The sequence below is a fragment of the Aegilops tauschii genome, chromosome 2 (assembly GCF_002575655.3).
Source record: "Aegilops tauschii subsp. strangulata cultivar AL8/78 chromosome 2, Aet v6.0, whole genome shotgun sequence".
Taxonomy (NCBI): domain Eukaryota; kingdom Viridiplantae; phylum Streptophyta; class Magnoliopsida; order Poales; family Poaceae; genus Aegilops; species Aegilops tauschii.
Genome location: NC_053036.3, coordinates 619,319,663 through 619,328,110, shown reverse-complemented (window position 1 = coordinate 619,328,110; position 8,448 = coordinate 619,319,663).

Below are 8,448 nucleotides of genomic sequence, written 5' to 3'. Positions count from 1 at the left end.
GTGCGTTCTAGCAAAGCGCGCTATAGCTACAACTATAGCAGTAGCGCGTGTGCAGCAAAAAGCGCTACTGCTATAATTCCCACCGAGTTGGCGGTAGGCTAGGAATAGTAGTAGCGGTTCCGTGTAAAGCGCACTACCACTATGATCGTTGTTGCAGCGCATTTCCTATGTAGAGCGCTACTGCTAAGAAAGAAAAGAAAAAAGAAAAAAAATAGAAAAGTAAATGAAAATGAAAGACGTAGGAAACAGAGAAATGAAAAAAAGAAAATGTAAAGATAAACAAAAGAAATAACTGCTTCCTATAGCAGTAGCGTGTTTTGCTAAAGCGCGCTATAGCTAACTTAGCTATAGCGCGTTTCCGAAACAGCGCTACTGCTAGTTCGACTAAACCACCCGCGGGCTCAAAATTTTGTTAAGTCCTCCTTTCCCCCTCTCCCCGTGTTCCGCCAACTCCTCTGTCACCGCCGTTGATCGCGCCGCCCGAGCCCGAGCCTGCCCTCACCGCCGCCGCCCGAGGCCGCCCTCAACCTCACCGCCGCCGCTCTCGACCTCACCGCCGCCGCCCTCGACCTCACCGCCGCTGCCCGAGCCCGCCCAGGACCGCCGCCTCCTGATCCCGAGCCCGCCCTCGCCGCCCCTACATCCGTCGCCGAGCACCTCCCCGCCACCGTCTCTCCCCTCTCTGTAAGCCCCCCACCCCTCCCCTCACCCCCTCTCTCTCTGTTTTTTCTTCCTCTGCCATGTTAATTAGCAGTAGTAGTAGATGTTAATTAGTACTAGGGTTCATAGATAATTTTTTTTAGTAGTAGTAGATGTTAATTAGTAGTAGTGATGGTACTAGTTAACTAGGGCAGTATGGTTAATAGTAGATTTTTTTTAGTTAGGGTAATAATAGAATTTTTTAGGGAAGCCGACGATCAAGAGTTGATGTTGCTGGGTCCATCTGTCACATCGGAGATTGAGACCGATATCGAGACCGGCACTGAGACTGAGATCGGCACTGAGACTGAGACCGGCATCGAGACCGGCGCTGGGATTGAGAACGGCGCCGAGACTAGCGGAGCCGGTATAGAACCAAAAGCAAAGAGGCAACGGCTTATTAACAAGCTCGGGACTACTAGACTGGTGGTCATGGAGGTGGACGACGGCAATTTTGAGCCAAACGCGCCCGAGGAAGCGTGCGTGCTACGACAATCAAATAGGCTGCATCATGCGGACAACCGCCACCATCAACGATGAGAAACTAAAGAAGATAGATAGTATGAGGCCCTCCCTCCTAAAGAAGCTGCACCAGATATTCTTGTTCCCGAGCCGGAATGAAAAGGATTATAAAGATCCAGATAAGGAACAGGCAATGAAGAAGATAAACAAACACACCATGACCAAGTTTAGCGATGTGTTGGCCGCCTAGAAATCAAGCGTGAAATATCGGATCGTCAACAAAAAGGAACCCTACTCCGAGATTGTAAAGGATAATCCGACAATCACGACAGAGCACTTTCAAATATTCAAGGCGCCTTGCAAGGCCGAAGCTGCCAAAAAAAGTCGAAGTACATGAAGGGGCTTCAACAGAGGAACATTGGGTGCCACCTCCTCGGAAGTCGTGGTTACGGCAGGAAGAGGTCCATATGGGCCAAGGAGGACGCGGAAGCCGCGAGTCTGGGCATCCCAGACCCCTTGCCGGAGTTCAACGTCCCGTAGGAGCGTGACGTCCTCAGGGCCCGGCACCGTTGGGACCCAGTGAAGAAGGTTTTCGAGACGAACGCGGTCACGACGGATTTCATGAGACTGCTGGTAATTTTAGTTTCTGATCAATTCTACTGCACGTTAGTCATATTTGTAAACGATCCTTGTGCCTTTTGCAGAGAGAGCAGCACAGGATTGCAGCCAAAAGCGACTCGCCGTCTGAGGCATTGGCGAGGCCCAAGTGGGACACTCCGTTCAACCGGGCGTTGAACATATTGAAAGGACTCCCGGTGGAGACTCGACCGTCGTATACGCGTGCACGGTGTCGGAGACGGCGCCACGTGGAAGAAGTACTACCGTGAGACCACGGAGGAGAGAAAGGAAAGATGGAGGTTAACTGAAGAAAACATCAACAAGAAGGTTGAGATTGCGGTTGAGAAGAAATCATCTGAGACAGTCGCAACAGCGGTAGCTGCCGCAAAACAGGTGGTTGCAGATATGTCTACTGCCTTGGTTCCGGCCGTTTTCAATTGGAGCAGGCAAAATCCAGAAAAAATGCAGCAGACTTTCCCCTTGCTGACTTCTTCGGGAGCAGCTCGACTAGCGTTGCACCAACACCTGCTCCTGCACCTGCTCGCGCACCGGCTCCGGCACCGGACTTACTTGGTGGTGCTTCGTCTTTTGGCTGAGCTCGACGCCCTCACGGTATCTGTCACACCGGCCCTCTTCAATAAATGTATAATCTCCCGTTTCCGTTGCCTTTCGGATGTCTTACATCGCAGACATTTCTTTGCAGGCCGACGTAACCCCGTGCACCATAGTGTACACCATCGGCGGCTAGAAGGTGGACGTGGGGAAGGCGACGATAATGAAGCCGAAGGAACCATTGTTTCACAGCCGGCCGATCCCCCCGGACGTCTTCAAGGTTTCCGTGGCTAGTGTCAAACCGGGCCACGAGAATTTGGCTCCTTTGGTACTAGGGGGGATGATGAAGAGACCCCGCGGCGGCTTGGTGATTGCAATGGGTGGGTCCTGTTGTGGCCAAGGAGTCTGCTTCGTCTGGAGGCGGCCGGGAGTACAACCACGAGCACGCAGTTAGGTATGAACATCAACACCCCACCTACCCAATTAGCGTCGGCTGTCGTGCTGGGTGATAGCGGACGGGGTGAGGAAGAGGCTCCATTAGTCGCTGGTGACGGTGCCATAGATAAGGATGAGGATGATGATGACACTCAACAGTATTTCAATACTGGCGCCTACTCAGGGTTTGAGCGTCATGAGTCGGTGCCTGAATTGCCGCCTCCGGAGGCTGAACTTATTATAGACGACCTTTCGGTAGCAAAGAAGCCTAGGAAGAGAACGAGGAAAGGCAACAAAGCTGCTTCTATGATCCAGTTGAAGGAAATATGCCCTAGAGGCAATAATAAAGTTATTATTTATTTCCTTATTTCATGATAAATGTTTATTATTCATGCTAGAATTGTATTAACCGGAAACTTGATACATGTGTGAATACATAGACAAAAAAAGAGTGTCACTAGTATGCCTCTACTTGACTAGCTCGTTGAATCAAAGATGGTTAAGTTTCCTAGCCATAGACATGAGTTGTCATTTGATTAACGGGATCACATCATTAGAGAATGATGTGATTGACTTGACCCATTCCGTTAGCTTAGCACTTGATCGTTTAGTATGTTGCTACTGCTTTCTTCATGACTTATACATGTTCCTGTGACTATGAGATTATGCAACTCCCGAATACCGGAGGAACACTTTGTGTGCTACCAAACATCACAACGTAATTGGGTGATTATAAAGGTGCTCTACAGGTGTCTCCGATGGTGTTTATTGAGTTGGCATAGATCGAGATTAGGATTTGTCACTCCAATTGTCGGAGAAGTATCTCTGGGCCCTCTCGGTAATGCACATCACTATAAGCCTTGCAAGCAATGTAACTAATGAGTTAGTTACGGGATGATGCATTACGGAACGAGTAAAGAAACTTGCTGGTAACGAGATTGAACTAGGTATTGAGATACCGACGATCGAATCTCGGGCAAGTAACATACCGATGACAAAGGGAATAACGTATGTTGTTATGCGGTTTGACCGATAAAGATCTTCGTAGAATATGTGGGAGCCAATATGAGCATCCAGGTTCCGCTATTGGTTATTGACCAGAAATGAGTCTCGGTCATGTCTACATAGTTCTCGAACCCGCAGGGTCCGCACGCTTAACGTTCGGTGACGATCGGTATTATGAGTTTATGTGTTTTGATGTACCGAAGGTAGTTCGGAGTCCCGGATGAGATCGGGGACATGACGAGGAGTCTCGAAATGTTCGAGATGTAAAGATCGATATATTGGAAGGCTATATTCAGACATCGGAAAGGTTCTGAGTGGTTCGTGTATTTATCGGAGTACCGGAGAGTTACGGGAATTCGCCGGGGAGTATATGGGCCTTATTGGGCTTTAGGGGAAAGAGAGTAGGGCACGCCTCGTGCTCCCCCCCCCCCAAGGCCTGTCCGAATTGGACTAGGGGAGGGGTTGTGCCCTCTCCTTCCTTCTCTTCTCTCTTCCCTTTCCCTGTCTCCTACTCCTACTACTTGGAAGGGGGGGAATCCTACTCCTGGTGGGAGTAGGACTCCTGCAGGTCGCACCATAGGGGCCGGCCCTCTTCCCCTCCTCCACTCCTTTATATACGTGGCCAAGGGGCACCCCATAGACACACAAGTTGATCATTGATCTCTCTTAGCCGTGTGCGGTGCCCCCTCCACCATAATCCACCTCGGTCATATCGTAGCGGTGCTTAGGCGAAGCCCTGCGTCGGTAGCATCATCAACACCGTCATCACATCATTGTGTTGACGGAACTCTCCCGCGAAGCTCTGCTGGATCGTGAGTTCGTGGGACGTCGCCAAGCTGAACGTGTGCAGAACTCAGAGGTGCCGTGTGTTCGGTACTTGGATTGGTCGGATCGTGAAGACGTACGACTACATCAACCGCGTTGTCATAACGCTTCCGCTTACGGTCTACGAGGGTACGTAGACAACACTCTTCCCTCTCGTTGCTATGCATCACCATGATCTTGCGTGTGCGTAGGAAATTTTGAAATTACTACGTTCCCCAATAGTGGCATCCGAGCCAGGTTTATGCGTAGATGTTATATGCACAAGTAGAACACAAGAGAGTTGTGGGCGATACAAGTCATACTGCTTACCAGCATGTCATACTCTGGTTCGGCGGTATTGTTGGATGAAGCGGCCCGGACCGACATTACGCGTACGCTTACGCGAGACTGGTTCTACCGACGTGCTTTGCACACAGGTGGCTGGCTGATAACCCACAAGTATAGGGGATCGCAACAATTTTCGAGGGTAGAGTATTCAACCCAAATTTATTGATTCGACACAAGGGGAGCTAAAGAATATTCTCAAGTATTAGCCGTTGAGTTGTCAATTCAACCACACCTAGATAACTTAGTATCTGTAGCAAAGTATTTAGTAGCAAAGTAATATGATAGTAGTGGTAACGGTAACAAAAGTAATATTTTTGGGTTTTGTAGTGATTGTAACAGTAGCAACGGAAAAGTAAATAAGCGAAGAACAATATGTGAAAAGCTCGTAGGCATTGGATCGGTGATGGAGAATTATGCCGGATGCGGTTCATCATGTAACAGTCATAACATAGGGTGACACAGAACTAGCTCCAATTCATCAATGTAATGTAGGCATGTATTCTGAATATAGTCATACGTGCTTATGGAAAAGAACTTGCATGACATCTTTTGTCCTACCCTTCCATGGCAGCGGGGTCCTAGCGGAAACTAAGGGATATTAAGGCCTCCTTTTAATAGAGTACCGGACCAAAGCATTAACACATAGTGAATACATGAACTCCTCAAACTATGGTCATCACCGGGAGTGGTCCCGATTATTGTCACTTCGGGGTTGCCGGATCATAACACATATTAGGTGACTATAGACTTGCAAGATAGGATCAAGAACTCACATATATTCATGAAAACATAATAGGTTCAGATCTGAAATCATGGCACTCGGGCCCTAGTGACAAGCATTAAGCATAGCAAAGTCATAGCAACATCAATCTCAGAACATAGTGGATACTAGGGATCAAACCCTAACAAAACTAACTCGATTACATGATAGATCTCATCCAACCCATCACCGTCCAGCAAGCCTACGATGGAATTACTCACGCACGGCGGTGAGCATCATGAAATTGGTGATGGAGGATGGTTGATGATGACGACAGCGACGAATTCCCCCCTCCGGAGCCCCGAACAGACTCCAGATCAGCCCTCCCGAGAGGTTTTAGGGCTTGGCGGCGGCTCTGTATCGTAAAACGTGATGAATCCTTCTCTCTGATTTTTTTCTCCCCGAAAGTGAATATATGGAGTTGGAGTTGAGGTCGGTGGAGCAACAGGGGGCCCACGAGGTAGGGGGCGCGCCTAGGGGGAGCAAGCGCGCCCCCACCCTCATGGACAGGGTGTGGGCCCCCTGACGTGGATTTTTCTTCCAGTATTTTTAATATTTTCCAAAAAGATGTTCCGTGGAGTTTCAGGTCATTCCGAGAACTTTTGTTTCTGCACATAAATAGCACCATGGAAAGTCTGCTGAAAACAGCGTCAGTCCGGGTTAGTTCCATTGAAATCATGCAAGTTAGAGTCCAAAACAAGGGCAAAAGTGTTTGGAAAAGTTGATACGACGGCAATATGCTATCCAGAAATTCTATATTATTTCCAATCAGCAATATGTCATCCACATATAATATCAGAAATGCTACTGAGCTCCCACTCACTTTCTTGTAAATACAGGCTTCTCCAAAAGTCTGTATAAAACCAAATGCTTTGATCACACTATCAAAGCGTTTATTCCAACTCCGAGAGGCTTGCACTAGTCCATAAATGGATCGCTGGAGCTTCCACACTTTGTTAGCTCCCTTTGGATCGACAAAACCTTCTGGTTGCATCATATACAACTCTTCTTCCAGAAATCCATTCAAGAATGCAGTTTTGACATCCATTTGCCAAATTTCATAATCATAAAATGCGGCAATTGCTAACATGATTCGGACAGACTTAAGCATCGCTACGGGTGAGAAGGTCTCATTGTAGTCAATCCCTTGAACTTGTCAAAAACCTTTCGCAACAAGTCGAGCTTTATAGACAGTAACATTACCATCAGCGTCAGTCTTCTTCTTGAAGATCCATTTATTTTCAATGGCTTGCCGACCATCGGGCAAGTCAACCAAAGTCCATACTTTGTTCTCATACATGGATCCCATCTCGGATTTCATGGCTTCAAGCCATTTTGCGGAATCTGGGCTCACCATCGCTTCTTCATAGTTCGTAGGTTCGTCATGGTCTAGTAACATAACCTCCAGAAAAGGATTACCGTACCACTCTGGTACGGATCTTGATCTAGTTGACCTACGATGTTCAGTAATAACTTGATCTGAAGTTTCATGATCATTATCATTAACTTCCTCACTAATTGGTGTAGGTGTCGCAGAAACTGATTTCTGTGATGATCTACTTTCCAATAAGGGAGCAGGTACAGTTACCTCATCAAGTTCTACTTTCCTCCCACTCACTTCTTTCGAGAGAAACTCCTTCTCTAGAAAGGATCCATTCTTAGCAACGAATATCTTGCCTTCGGATCTGTGATAGAAGGTGTACCCAACAGTCTCCTTTGGGTATCCTATGAAGACACATTTCTCCGATTTAGGTTTGAGCTTATCAGGTTGAAGTTTCTTCACATAAGCATCGCAACCCCAAACTTTAAGATACAACAACTTTGGTTTCTTGCCAAACCATAGTTCATAAGGCGTCGTCTCAACGGATTTCGGTGGTGTCCTATTTAGAGTGAATGCAGCCGTCTCTAAAGCATAACCCCAAAACGATAGCGGTAAATCAGTAAGAGACATCATAGATCGCACCATATCTAATAAAGTACGATTACGACGTTCGGACACACCATTACGCTGTGGTGTTCCGGGTGGCGTGAGTTGCGAAACTATTCCGCATTGTTTCAAATGAAGACCAAACTCATAACTCAAATATTCTCCTCCACGATCAGATCGTAGAAATTTTATTTTCTTGTTACGATGATTTTCAACTTCACTCTGAAATTCTTTGAACTTTTCAAATGTTTCAGACTTATGTTTCATTAAGTAGATATACCCATATCTGCTCAAATCATCTGTGAAGGTGAGAAAATAACGATATCCGCCACGAGCCTCAATATTCATCGGACCACATACATCTGTATGTATGATTTCCAATAAATCTGTTGCTCTCTCCAAAGATCCGGAGAACGGTGTTTTAGTCATCTTGCCCATGAGGCACGGTTCGCAAGTACCAAGTGATTCATAATCAAGTGATTCCAAAAGTCCATCAGTATGGAGTTTCTTCATGTGCTTTACACCGATATGACCTAAACGGCAGTGCCACATATAAGTTGCACTGTCATTATCAACTCTGCATCTTTTGGCTTCGACATTATGAATATGTGTGTCACTACTATCGAGATTCATTAAAAATAGACCACTCTTCAAGGGTGCATGACCATAAAAGATATTATTCATATAAATAGAACAACCATTATTCTCTGATTTAAATGAATAACCGTCTCGCATCAAACAAGATCCAGATATAATGTTCATGCTCAACGCTGGCACCAAATAACAATTATTTAGGTCTAATACTAATCCCGAAGGTAGATGTAGAGGTAGCGTGCCG